Source organism: Caretta caretta, chromosome 2 (assembly GCF_965140235.1).
Source record: "Caretta caretta isolate rCarCar2 chromosome 2, rCarCar1.hap1, whole genome shotgun sequence".
Taxonomy (NCBI): domain Eukaryota; kingdom Metazoa; phylum Chordata; order Testudines; family Cheloniidae; genus Caretta; species Caretta caretta.
In genome coordinates, this window is record NC_134207.1 from 112,616,153 (window position 1) to 112,631,077 (window position 14,925).

The window sequence follows — 14,925 nt, forward strand, 5'->3', positions numbered from 1 at the left end:
AAGAAATCATAATCTAACACGTACCTAGCTAGATTACTTACTAAAAGTTCTAAGACTCCATTCCTGGTCTATCCCCGGCAAAGACAGAATATTGACAGACACACAGACCCTTTGTTTCTCTCCCTCCTCCCAGCTTTTGAAAGTATCTTGTCTCCTCATTGATCATTTTGGTCAGGTGCCAGAGAGGTTACCTTTAGCTTCTTAACCCTTTACAGGTGAGAGGAGCTTTCCCCTGGCCAGGAGGGATTTCAAAGGGGTTTACCCTTCCCTTTATATTTGTGACAAAAGCACAAGATGGTCTCTTCAAGCTAGAGTTGGGCCTGAATCAAAACACAAATCTAAGCAACTCTGAACATTGAGGAAGTTGGGATCTGGATCCTAACTTTGCTCTGCTTTGCTGGCGTTTAGTGTATCTCAAAACCAAATAATTGGATCTAAACACCAGCAGATTTTGGAAAGTTTGGATCCATATGGCAGCTTTTTCCTTTGCCCAACTCTACTTAAAACTCCAAGAGAAACTCCCTCAAAGACACATTGTTCTAACTTCAGTTATGGCTTGACTGTACTTAATCTGACCATGTTTAATGCTATTTAACTAAATCTGACCAGGGCTGGAGATTTACTGTTTTTTCTTTTTCCCCACAAATGAAAAGGGACTGCTTTAAATAACAATATTTAAAAAGCACTTTCCCTCATTTCTTCTTTTTTTTAAGTCTATGTGCAGAAATACTTATTTATGCTTATTTGTTAGAAAGGTGAATTTTAAAATTTGAAACAAAACAAATAAGAGATCTTGAGATTTATACACAAAGCTATATGAAAGAGTACCATGGAATAGGTCTCTACCATCACGTATTAATAAAACGTCACAAATTAAAACTCACCATGTTTCGCCCCAACATCACATTGCAATTATTTTGCAACTTTATTCATCACAAGGGGCCAAATTCTTCTGACAGTTAGATCTTTGCAGCCCTCTTTGAAATAAATAGGGTACACAAAGGTGTAATCAAGGGCAGAATTTCAGAATTCTGCTGATTCATCTATGTCAAGTTGCATAGGGAGTGCTCCCAAGATCGGGGCTCCACTGACACATGTTCCAGACACATGGACTGTTCGAGACCCATATCCAGGGTCTTGAAGGGCCATATGATAGACACAAAACTGAGTTTTGCATAAGTCAATTTTCAGTTTCAGCAACAGTGAAATCATATCCAGTTTGAGTATCAGACAGTGAATTGGACAGAGTGCTTTACCGTTTACAACATTCTGAAGTATTGAAGCAGGAGGAATAAAAAATTATAGCCCCTGGCCTGCATTAGAGCTCAAGCCTTAAAATACTAACCAAATCAGTAAACCATTTGAAGGTAGCCCTTTTAAGAAGGTCCATGTTGCTGTAATTATGTTTATTTTGTTGAAAGGCTTTTTTGAAAAACACCTAGCATTACTTTTAAGCGTTACCTTTGGAGCTAGCCTTTGCCAACACAAGGTCAGTTATATGCTTTCTAGTTTCTCTTTTTGAGGATGGAGAAGCACTGCTCTCTTGCTTCAGCATTCCAGTCCTGACAAGATAAATAGGCAGCCCACTGTGCCTGCACAGATCATCTGGTAGCATCATGACCCAAGTTTGTAATCAAGAAACTCATCCTCCGTACTCAGGGTGATAAAGGGGTGGGCTCATTTTGAAGAGTGAAATAAAAGCTTTATATATAAATTGACATTTGCATCCTCACCCTGGCGATCCATTCATTCACCTACCGCTTTCTACCCAGTTGTTGTTTGTATTCTTAAATCCTGACTGAGGGTCAGTTTAAGACAGTGCTTTGAACAAGTCGTCCACTTAATGCTTCCTGGTAAACTCCTATCTGCCAGTTTAGTGAAATCTATCATCAGCATTCAGAGGGGACACAGGTGAGATTCTACAATTAAATAGAAAAATCATCTACATACTATTTTTACTGATGTGGTTTACATAAAACAGACTTCCAGCAAATCCACTGGTGATAAAGTAAAATGTTAGCTTTTCCCCTCTCCTTAAAGACCAGCTAATATTAGCTACTCCCATATGGGACTATGCAGAACCAGCCTAGACCAAACATCCCTTCTGACAGAAATGCATATCTCTCTAGTATAGAAGCCATTAAGTCAATGTTTATGCAATGATCTGTTAGTGAAGCAAGTAAGCAGAACCAGGAATTCCAAAACTCGAGTCTCATTGGTGTTACTACTTTATATTACTATAGCACATGCCAAGTTTGGGCATTTTAAATTACGAAGCCTGTTATCACACATTACTTTATCAGTATTCCACATAACTGCTTAACTGAGTGCTCTGATAAGAATGTCTAAAATGTGTGCTATGTTTTAGAACAGCAAACTCTTCCTCTTTGAGTCCGACCCAGCCATTTCAGTTAACAAAGCTTTCTCCACTCTTTCAAAATCCTATCCACTGACTTAAGTCACGTCTACACAGCAATAAAACTCCTCTGGCTGGCCCCCACGAAGCCTGAACCTCTACACTGCAATTTTATAGCCCTGCAGCCCGAACCAGCTGACACAGGCCAGCCACAGGTGTTTTATTGCAGTGCATTCAGACCCTTCATGACCGCAGATCATGAACCCCATCCTGGAATGAAGCTGCAACTGCCAGTCCCAAACAATACAACACAGCTACTTGTCCATTCTAGTGCTGACATGATATCCTAAGGACGATCCATTTTACAAGATGGTCCAAAAAGAGGCCTAAGTATCACACTATGGGCTTGATTCACCAAGCACTAATGCACCCTCTAAGTGAGAAGAATCAGGAAGTCAAGCAACCAAAATAAATTACTTGCCAAAAACAGCAAGTTCTGGGCTTTTTGTGATCACTTTTTACATTCCGAGACACATGACGACTGACGACCCTCCTCCTCCCCCCCCCCACACACACACCTATTCATTCCCAGCTGCACTTCTCAAGAAGGTGCCAGTCAGGGGAACAAAGCAGAAAGCAAGAGGCCATTTCCAGCACACTACTATGCTGAGCAAGTAGTTTTAGTTTTTGTCATTGTCATTTATTTTAAAGAGACCAAAGCTGTTCAGTTATTAACTTTTGAAAACTGGCTCCAGTATGCTCAATAACTTTCTTTTAAGCAACGTTTTATAACAAACCTATCTACTTTTTAATGCTCATGAGCACAATTAGAATTGGGAATATATTAAAATACCAAATTGTAACGATTACTCACCCCTGGTTTTATCATGTAACCCTAAATTACCATCAGAGTCAAAATATTAACAACTTTTACAAAGCAAAACATCTCAAATCTCTCTCAGCATTTTGTCCTAAGCAGATAAAACTAACACACAATCAGCTTCATTAGAATAGAATCTTACGTGTAAAAACAATGGGTGAAGAGATACAGTAGGTCTTTAACATAGCCTTCAGTTAGCTACGGTGCCCTATTTTGGGGTGAAGCATGAATGCGATTTCTAAATTTTCATTTGATAAGAATCCCATTTGTGGGGGAGGTACACAGATAACTAACTAGGTTGCCTGACCCAACCTAAGCCGTTGGCCAATTTTCTGCAGTTCTTGGAGGATGGCTGAAGTGGGTAGCTGAAGTGGCAATATTGCATCTAAACATACTAGGATAGGGATGCCAATTGATTTCTGCCTTATGCACCTGGTGGTGTGGGATGATGATAATGATGATTCGAAGAGTGGGGTATAAGGCTGTAAAAAAAAAAATCAAACTCCTTTAAATTTCATTCCCCTTTTCCATCAATTGTTATGGTCTGTCTAGGATTTCTTGTTCCTCACCCATCCTCTGCCCTCTTGGAACTCCAAAGCATCATGTCTAGAATAAGAGCCATAACAGAAAATCCATATTTGTCAGCAGTGACAGGATCTTACTTGGCCAAACAGTCTCTGTTGGTCTGGGGGAGGGCACAGAAGAGGGCTATTACAAGGTGTATGGGTGCTTGTTCAGTGTTTTCCCTAACACTGCGTGCCCTGATTGCAGTTCACCAGGTCTCCTGAGACTGCTTCTTGATATGCCATCTGGTAAACCTTCAATATCTGACCCTTTTTACTCACTGAACTACAGCTGAAGCAAGGTGAAAGAAAATGATGGGTCAGTTCCCATGGCCTCTTCTTGAGCCAAGAACTGCAGGAGGCTTACAGATCAATACATGATGCTTACTGCCGTGTTGTATGTGCTGAAGTTTACAACACAACAGTTTTCGTTGTACGTTCTTTTTCAGAGGGTACTCTCTTATAATGTTTGTCCTGTACTTGTTTTTATTCTGTTGTACAGCATCCCAAGTGTTTTGGCAGATGAAGGGGAAGAAGGGAACACTATATTAATTGCTATAAATTTATGGTACTTCGCCAAATCAAAACACTAACCAGATGGACAAAGTGATTTAGAAGTGGGAAAGTCTAAGGGTGCCTGTAGGAAAGAGAGAACTAGATCAGAATCAAAGCAATACCTGACCTAATGAAGACCACTTGCTTCAATTAATTTAACACAAGGCACCACTGTTAGGATGGTGGACACAGTAGCTCACTCTCTTTTTGCAAACAAGATCAGGAATAGGAAGAAGATTTTCCAAGCCAAACATCTGCAGTTTGATGGGTTTCACTAGTTAACTGTAATGGGAATGGAACTTGTACCTGTATCTACGCTGCTGTCTGTCTGCCCAGTGGGGAATTAAATTTACCCTAATTTAGCTTGTAATAAAAGAAAAAAAATCAGTTAAACATGAAATGGATCTAAGAGGTGTTGCCTTAATCCTGGAATCTGAGTGCATGAGGAAGATACACTGCTTGGCTTCAGTTCAACAGGAGTTAATTTTACTTTTAACAGAGCTGCCTAAAACTCATGATCTCGAAGCAAAACAAACACACAGCCCCCATCCAACCCTTCAACCCCAAACAAACACAAAGTATAATGTGTCAGCTGCTGCAGTCGTCTCCCTGCACTACACTTCCTCCTGTCAATTATCCCTCACTGAGCATCAAATTCACTTCCATCTCACACAAACTTGGTGTTACCTCAGGTTTGTTTTTGTAAATTAATTACATCAGAAATGCTGAAGCAGGACATTGAGGAAACATGGTACATTTGCCAAAGAAACAAGCTGCTCATGGATTAAAGCTTAAAGCACAATTTTTTGGTGGTGTGCCTTTCTGAGGTTTCCCTCTCATATTGTGTCTCACACATCAGCTCTGTTCACAAATTTACACTTACCAAGAAAGCCAGCATCCTATACTTCAGTCCAGACATACCAACTTTCCTACCAGGCCTGCCTGACATCATTTTTATTGGCCTTAATTTTTTAATTCTTCAGCAGAGTTCACTATTGAAAGACGACTGAAACCTACACTGCAGTGAAAGAAAGAGAACTACTAGTGCACCCCAGTTCAGAGTGAAGGCTAACTAGCCTGGCAACTAATGGGCAGTCCATAAGATCCTCTTCCATCCTCATACAAAAATAAAATTAAACAGACCTTTTTTATTGTAACTGATTGCAGTAAACTTGATTTGTGGTAGTAGGAAGAACAGCTTTGTTATTTAAAGAGTAGCTTGGAGAATCCATTATAGCCAAATGAAAGACTACATATCCTTAGGTTATGTCGATCTGTCTCTAGCTCTGACATGTCGACAGGGAAAGAAGCCAAGAGCAATCCTGGTAACTTGCTGCTTCATCATCTCTCTCTTGACCTCTGTGCCACCAGATGCATTAGAAACATTTGTCAGTGTCCGTAACGCTGAACACCAATGCTGATTAACAACCAGAAACATGAAACTCAGTCAGAAGAAACACAGATACCACCAATTTCTCTGAGATCATATACCATCCTTACACAACACATACAGGATGAGGTCAGCACACCTGGCAGGCTGCAAACAAATCTGTAATAGACATGAATGAGCATGTTATTCTCAATGGAATAGTATTTCTACTAGCAGGACTCATTGGTCCATGATCCCTTGTAACTAGCACACCAATGACATCAACCTCTCCTTTTGGATGCACGCCCAGCACAGAAAAGTGGAAAATTCTCTTATGAGCGAGCTTAACTTACATTCCTTTCTTGCTACAGCCTTTACAGTAGCACTGGCATGTTGCTAGGTACTACTAGCGTCATTATGAGCATAGGGAAATAGATCACCAATAGAGCTGCACAAACACAGCAGTACTACAATCAGTCGTCTTCTTAGCATATGCACAATGTGCCTCAGGTGGCACGTGACCAGGATTCATCACTGTGATGACAAGAAGATGATGCAGAATGGAGACAAAATTTGTAGCTGAACAGCAGAGGCACCCAAGCTTTGTTCAGCTAAGCACCATGTGTAATTCATGTAAACTGGAGCACTTTAATGCACTAGTGTGGTGTATCGAGCCTATAGTGCTCTCATAGTGCTCCAGCTTGATCTGAGTAGAAGGCCTTTTGGGCCAAAGCACACTGCATCCTAGGACCTGGAGCCTCTACAGATCACAGCAGCACATGAAAAAGGAGAGCAAGCACAGGCTACGCTGTCAAATTTCATAAGCCATATTTCACTCACAGACCATACTGCAATCCCCTACACACTATAACAATTAACAAACTAACCTACCTTACTTACTTTGCTTACTTGATCCAATGTACTATCATTGCCTGCTCTCCTGAAAGAGAGGTCACAAAACAAGACTGACAGCCAAAAGCTGAAGTGACTGCCAAAAATATCTGTTTGCTCAGGCAAAACCTGTCCTCACCACAAACACAGGAGTCCTAAACTTACAGCCATTTGCTTGGAGGACAAGGAAGAAAAGGCATGAGAAAGCAAGAAACTAGAGCTTGCCATAGTAAGAGAAAAGAACAACCTCTGTGCCCTACTTTCTTTGTTCTGCAGGATAAGTTTTACAATGCTGACAACCAGTAGCAACATGTAGTGGCCCCAGGCACTGTACCTGCCTATCAAAGACTTGGATTTTAGCCCTGGAGAAATTGTAACTTCTCAGTTTTTTGGAAGCTATATAGGCCAAGAAGAAAGCAAGGGGAAAGTAATGAATGCTCTAACTTAAAATTACTTTAATACATGGATTGCAAACTGCAAGCCATGAATACAGGGGGGAAAAATCCCGTAATTTATGAGAGCAACCTCACACCCCTAAATTATGAGACTCAACCAACTAGTGCTGCTGCAACAGCAAAGCCTTTCACTGAAGTGGCAGGCACTGGCAGCACTGAGTGGAACGCGGCAGGGAGGCAGATGAGCAATTGAAAAACTGAAGGAGGAAGCACAGCAGCAGAGTCTGAAAAAAGCAGCAGGGAGAAGGAAAGGTAGGAAATTGGGACTTTGGGTGGCAGCAGGCAGGAGAAAGGGCGTCTGGAGAAGCAGCAGAGGAGTTTAGGGGGGCTGTGCAGACATGGATGCAGGTGTCTGGGTACTGCTGAGTCAAATGAGTGTCTGGGCTTTATGACATCATCAGACTCTCTTGATGGAATCACCACCTCATAATTCGCAACAGCCTATTTCATCTGTCTATATGTACAGTAGCTGTTCTGTATTTCCGAAGCTTTCACTTTAAACCAATATTTACCAGACAAAGAGCTGCCAAAACTAAGGCCTGGACTTACTGTTACAGATTTCTTTATGCCAAAAGAGAGCCAGACAGTTTCAACTTCCTCTCCCAACTGGCCAGTCTGAGCTGTTCTAATCTGTCCATTGAAAGCAGGTGTTGTAAAATAAAAGCCAGGAAATAGGGCTTTCTGAACGAACATTTATTTGGTGAGAAATACTCCTGATTTTTGGCAGAGAAATGCCAGAAACCTGAAGCCCAATGTATCGCATGCTTATAGAGGGCTATTGCTATTTAAAGGGAAGCTGCAGCTGTCTGTAGCTCTTAATCAAGAATAAAGCCTGAGAATAAATTACTGCTGTTTCAGAGAGACATTTTTCAAATGATGGCAGTTCCTGCTTTCTACTCTATCCCTATAAATACGAAATGGCACGTACAGGGCACTTGCTTGCAAGAAGGGAAACATACAGTTCTCTCTCTTTGTTGGTAGCCTGGTAAATTCCATCTAAAGCCCTGAAGTGGTTAGAATACAGATGCAAAAGGAGTTGAGAAACAAGCACATTCAAAACGTTCAACAGTGTGTCAAAACTTTCCACTGACTTTTCAAGGTCTGTAGAGCTTGCCATTGTCAGAGTACACAACTGCGCATCTTTCCCAACAATGCAGCAATCCAGTCTCGCGGATCAAGCTGCACTCAAAGTGCCACTGGGCAAGGCCCATTAGCATATTCCTTTCACAATTTGCTTATGCTTCAGGTTTATGCCTCCTCTTCAGGGGGCTGCTGCCGCTGCACAAGTGGGAGGCTGAACACATGCGAAGAAGGTGGCGCTTCAGGGAAAGGGTGTTCCTGGACTACAGTGATCCCTGCCAGTCAAGTCAGAAAGCAGCGCTGACATCTCCGGAAGGAGCTGTTCATGGAAAGTCCCTGTCGTAGGTTAAGGTGGCAGAAAAAACAACCTACAGTGAGGAGTGAGGGTGAAGTATGGATAAGGGAGGCCCAGCGTGAAGGGACTGGTGAGGGGTAAGGAGTAGGGAAGGGATAGCATAATACTGAAAATGAAACAGCACTGGCTCTAAACTTTAGGGGGTAAGTCCTAAAATCCTTACTCAGACTGACAGAGTGCTCTCTCAGGCAAATTCCCATTGAAGTCAAGCATTAAAAGGCTTGTCACAGCGAAGGACCAGGGATGTTTACTAGCTGGCCACCTCTAGTTTGCTCCAAGTAAAAGCTAAACACAGGGTATCTCTACTTGGCAATAAAACTCCCCCAGCTGGCCCATGTCAACTGACTCAGGCTCCCAGTCTACAGAGCTGTTTAATTACGGTGCAGATGTTTGGACTCAGGGTGAAGCCTGGGCTCTGGGACCCAACCAACAGCTCGAGCCCGAACGTCTACACCACAATTAAATAGCACCATAGCCTGAGTGAGCTGACATGGGCCAGCCACAGGTGTTTAACTGCAGTGTAGACAGAACCAGAGAGAGCAAATGAGGGTATTTAACTTATTGCCACACAGATGATTTAGACGTTTATTTTCCCGTTCCCACAAGCCATGCCAGAGGTTTTCGCTCAAGTGCAAATAGGTAAAGACACACCTTTTTTGAGGCAGACAGGGAGATTTACTTGCTGCTTCTAAGGGGGTGGGGGAATATATTTTCAGTGTTTAAACAAAATACATTCTTTCAGCCCATTTGACTACTACCAGGAAAATATTAATTGGAAATTTTATGTTGGAAAATACAAGGTACCAGACACACTGCAGCAAAAAACCTAAATTTTCCCTCGTATTATTGTACTGAATGAAATAACATTCCTGCCTAAGGGACTTTCATGATCTCTCCATTTCTCTCTGCAAAGGCACTGTGTGGACTTAATTTGTGCAAGCAAACTGTAAAGAAATTTGTTTAATCCAAATGAGGGAAAAGGAGGAGGGAAAAGAAGGAAGGGAGGGAGAAAAATGATGCCAATGAAACCGTTTCTAGGTGGATTCAATGTGCTGATCCCAACTCACTGAGTTTTTGCTCTGAAATGTGACTGGTAGTGAAATAATGGGATTATAAGAAACAGAAGAGCTACTGTTCAAAATGTGAAAGGACAGATTGCTCTCAACACACCTCCTAACAAGAGAGCACACCACTGAAATTAATGAGGACAGAGAACAACGATATTTTTAATTAAAACATTTATGTGCTGATATTTCCTAAGAAAATTACCAATCCCTGTTTCATGTATTCTGGTCTCTTTGTTAGAAGGCAGAGCGACTGGCTGATTGCCAAGCTATTGTAGCACAGTTCTCCAAGCTGAAACAAAGTGTGACCAGATACAAAGTCAGGTGACATTTAAAGTGCTTTCCATCAGTCATCAATGGCTCCTCAAAAGCAACTGCTCCTGGATGCCCAGGTAAAAGCTGTGGCCAGGAGCACTTTCTCTTCATTTGCACCTGACAAGAAGCATACTATTTTTCCTTTCCAACATGAGCCTCGATATCACCACAGTAGATCACCACAATGTGCTCTAAGTGGCACTGCCCTGGGTACTGTTCAGAAACGTAAGGTGTTGCAGAACGGAATCAGACAGAAAGCATATTACACACAGGCTACATTCTCTGTAATGGGTGACAGTTAGCTTCTCGGTGGAGTTTATATGAATGGTCTTGACCTAAAAAGCCCCACGCTGTAGGAGACCTGAACCACTCCCCGCCGCATGCAGTACTAGTGTGTTGCAATCAGAGGAGGAGCTTGAGCAAACATTTCCTGCCAGCACCTCAAAGCGTGGCATGTCAGTACTTTTTTAGTACTGCCATCCTGTGCTGTGTCCTAGCACATCAGCTTGCAAAATGAATCTTTGCAAGAAAACCTTCGAAGTGCGAAAAGAATGTAACCGATACACCCATATCTGCCTGAATTTGACTGGAGTGTCAAATTATGTGTACATGATAATATCGACAAACATCCCGTGGGGAACGAACCCACTGGTATCACTTTCACTTATAATCTAAATATTAAACCACGTTTCCAGTCATATTCTTTTGCCCTACACACACTCACGGACACTTCCAACAACACTCTGTGGACTGTAGTCCTGGGGCAGTAATTGGATTAAAACACAAAAATAAGATCTTAAGGTCATTGACACCATGTGCTACAAATATGGAATGCTGGGAATTTCCAAACTCTTGAAGAAAATCTGGACAGCTATCAGTGAAGCTGAAGTATGGCATGTTGTACTCAAATCCACCGGATGTGGGATTTCATCTTAATTTTTATTATTTAAACATACCTAATTTCGAGAAAATCCAAGCACTTCAAATAAAAGCTACTTGCCCATTCTGGAAGAATCTGCACCAGAGGGAATCCGCTTCAGAGGGAAAAGAGGAGAACAGGGCAATTGCAAGTGATCCTTTCCCTGTCACCCAGTCCCAACTTCTGGCTATCAGAGGTTTAGGGATAGCCAGAGCATGGAGTTGCATCCTTGACCATGTTGACTAATAGCCATTGGTGGACCTATCCTCCATGAACTAATTCTTTTTTGAACCAAGTTACATTTTTGGCCTTCACGACAACCTATGGCAGCAAGTTCCAAAGGTTGACTGCGTGTTGTGTGAGGAAGTACTTCATTATGCTTTTTAAAAAACCTGCTGCCTATTAATTTCATTGAGTGACCCCTTGTTCTTGTGTTATGTGAAGGGGTAAATAACATTTCCTTATTTACTTTCTCCACACCAGTAATGAGTTTATAGACCTCTATCATATTCCTCCTTTATTGTCTCTTTTCTAACCTGAACAGTCCTAGGCTTTTTAATGTGTCCTCGGATGGAAGCTGTTTCATACTCCTAATAATTTTCGTTACCCTTCTCTGCACCTTTTCCAATTTTAATACATCTTTTTTGAGACAGGGTGACCAGAACTGCATGCAGTATTCAAGGTGTGAGTGTACCACGGATTTATACAGTGGCATTATGATATTTTCCTTTTTATTATCTAACCCTTTCCTAATGGTTTCTAACATTGTTAGCTTTTTTGACTGCCACTGCACATTTAGCAGACATTTTTCTGAGAACCATCCACTATGACTCCAAGATCTTTTTTTTGAGTGGCAAAAGCTAATTTAGAACCCATCCTTTTGTATGTGTACTTGGGATTATGATTTCCTATGCACATTACTTTGAAATTCACAGTTGATCAGTGCATTTCATCTGCCATTTCGTTGTCCAGTCACCCAGTTAATGAGATCCCGTTGTAACTCTTCGCAGTCAGCTTAAACATCTTGAGTAATTTTGTATTGTCTGCTCACCCCCATTTCCAGATGACTTATGAATATGTTGAACAGCACAAGTTCCAGTACAGATCTTTGGGGGACCTTGCTATTTACCTCTCTCCACTGCGAAAACTGATAATTTATTCCTCCCCTTTGCTTCCTATCATTTAACCAGTTACTAATCCATGAGGAGACCTTCTCTCTTATCCTATGACTGCTTACTTTGCTTAGGAGTCTTTGGTGAGGAACCTTGTCAAAGGCTTTCTGAAAGTCCAAGTACACTATAATTGACTGGATCACTTTTGTCTATATGCTTGTTGACTCTATCAAGGAATTATAATAGACTGTGGGTTCCAGAACTAGCTGCTCCAAGAAGCAGTCATTTTTGGTGTCTAGAAATTTTATTTCTGCATCCCTTACTAAGGTGACATATTCTCAATCAATATGAGGATAGCTGAAATCCCTCATTATTAATGTGTTTTCTGCCTTTGTAACCTCTCTACTCTCTCTGAGCATTTCACGGTCACTGTCCTGGTCAGGTGGTCAGCAATAATTCCTACTGCCACTCTCTTACTGTTCAAGCATGGAATTTCTATTCTTAGAGAGTCTATGGTACAGTTTGATTTATCTAAGATTTTTACTTTATTTGACTCTACACTTTCTTTCACATATAGTGCCACTCCCCACCAGCACGACCTACTCTGTCATTTCTTTATATGTTGTACTCTAATATTACCATGTTCCATTGATTATCCTCATTCCACTAAGTTTCTGCCACAACTATCAATATCCTCATTTAATGCCACACACTCTAGTTCATCTATCTTAGTATTTACATTTCTAGCATTTGTATACAAGCACTTGTACGTTTTATCTATATTCTGTTTCACAGATTCATAGATATTAAGGTCAGAAGGGACCACCATGATCATCCAGTCTGACCTCCTGCATAATGCAGGCCACAGAATCTCACCCACCCACTCCTACGATAAACCTCTCACCTATGTCTGAGCTACTGAAGTCCTCAAATCATGGTTTAAAGACTTCAAGGAGCAGAGAATCCTCCAACAAGTGACCCATGCCCCATGCTACAGAGGAAGGCGAAAAACCTCCAGGGCCTCTTCCAATCTGCTCTGGAGGAAAATTCCTGTTGCTTGCCTTCATGTGTTGTATTTAAATGGGACTCTTACATTTGACTGTTCCTCACTAGCCTCTACTTGTGTTTTACCAACTTCTTTCCTATCCTACTTAGTAGGATATACAGTTCCTCCTTGAATAAATTCATCCCTAAGGGATGTCTCCTCCTGAACCGTGTGCTCCTCCACGCCCATCAGCTTTCTCCCAATCATTAGTTTAAAAAATTCTCTACAACCTTTTTAATTTTACATGCCAGCAATCTGGTTCTGCTTTGGTTGTGGTGGAGCCCATCCTTCCTATATAGGCTCCTCCTTTCCCCAGAGGTTCCCCAGTTCCAAATAAACCTAAAACTCTCCTCCCTACACCACTGTCTCATCTATGCATTGAGACTCTGCAGTTCTGCACTGCAGGACCTTAACTGCCTGGCTATTCTTCCCCTTGAAGAGCACATGTAAATGTGACTCTGATTCATGTGGATGGATGTTCATGCGATGAGGGGAGAGAAGAATTTATACAGGAGCTATTTTTAAAATCACATTAAATCTAATACAATGCCCTGCTCAAAATATTGTATTAATTCCAGTTTTCAGTGTAAGTTCAGAAAGGCACCCCACATTTGTGTTCCTCTAATACGATAATGGCCAAACGATTTAAATAAAATGTGTGTGGGTGTGTAACTCCTGAACTGAGGTCTTGGATAATAAACTTTAGTCCTGAGCATTTTTTTCTTTTTAATCTGCCAAGTAATGAACAGAATTTATTCATTTAGCTATCAAACTGACAGCAGTGTCACTAACTGCAGCATTCTAAATGACACCACTCTGAGGAAAAAGTAACCCAACGTCACTCTTTAGGTGCCTCGCCTCTGCCTCAACAGCATAATTTAAATAATGAAGTGCAACGTCTGGGCTAGTAACTTAACCCAAACTCCTTTTGATGTCAAAGGAGTTACAGGTGCTCAGCAACTTACAATGTGTGCTCAACACCTCATAGGACTTAGGTCCCAACCGAACAGCAAAATATTGAAATCCATTCAAAGGACATAATTACAAACGACCATACTGCAGTTGTTAACTCACATCATTCACTATGTTCTTCTACAGGGAATCCTGGATTATCCTTTATCATAAAGATTTTTCAGAAGCAGCCTGATTGTTTGCAGGTCCCCGGTGCCTTCTCTTTTCCAAATAATGTAAGAAATATCTGAAAAAAACAAACAAACAAAAACAGGTGAGGAAGAAAGAGAAAAGAATCCAGACAATTGCTTAACAAATGAACAGCTGATTTCTATAGCTCACTGGACCAAATGCAGTTTAATGAGCTGCTGATATGGAGAATCCACTATAGATTGTGCATCAAACACTGATCCAGAATGTAAAGAGCCCCTCTTGTTACCAACAAGTAAAGCACAGAACAGTTACTCCACAAACTGTCTGATTCTGAAGCTAATTCATAATTAAAACAATTCTAGGATATTTTTGTTACCATGGTGAGAAGGGAAAACACTACTCATTTGTTGTTTGATATTAAGCCCCGATTGGATCCACACTGGTGGATTATTATGTTTCCACTGAATCCCATCACTGGGGATTCTGTGGAGCTGTAAGTGTCCACACCCACCAATGATTCTGCAGGATCAGGGCCATTATTTGGAATATGTCACGTGTCTACATCATACTATTCCATTTGCAGCAGCAAACACACTGCACATGTTTGTTGTGCTGTGAAATTTTCCACTTGGATGTCATTCAGACCCACCCACAAAGAACCACACACACACACACACTATAAAGTGACAAAGTGCAGCAGCACTTCGGGAGTATTCAAACCAAACACACACACACACACTCTAAAGCTGTACTTTTGTCCTAATGAGTATTTTCCACACCTGAATTTTTTGATATTATTTTTTCTTTTTATATGTGACCTGAGCCAGGAACATCTCTTCTTAGGCCAACTCTGACCAACTTT

General features: G+C 41.3%; 1 protein-coding gene across 8 annotated transcripts in view; it reads right to left on the reverse strand.

The window, feature by feature from the left end:
* ATXN1 (ataxin 1) overlaps nucleotides 1–14,925 on the reverse strand; it is a 276,664-nt gene that overhangs the window by 95,934 nt on the left and 165,805 nt on the right. For all 8 annotated transcript variants that reach the window (XR_007355211.2, XM_075125368.1, XM_048839910.2 and 5 more), the window contains one exon: nucleotides 14,034–14,157. The gene's annotated coding sequence lies outside the window, so the exon portion shown is untranslated. The remainder of the gene's footprint in view (nucleotides 1–14,033; nucleotides 14,158–14,925) is intronic.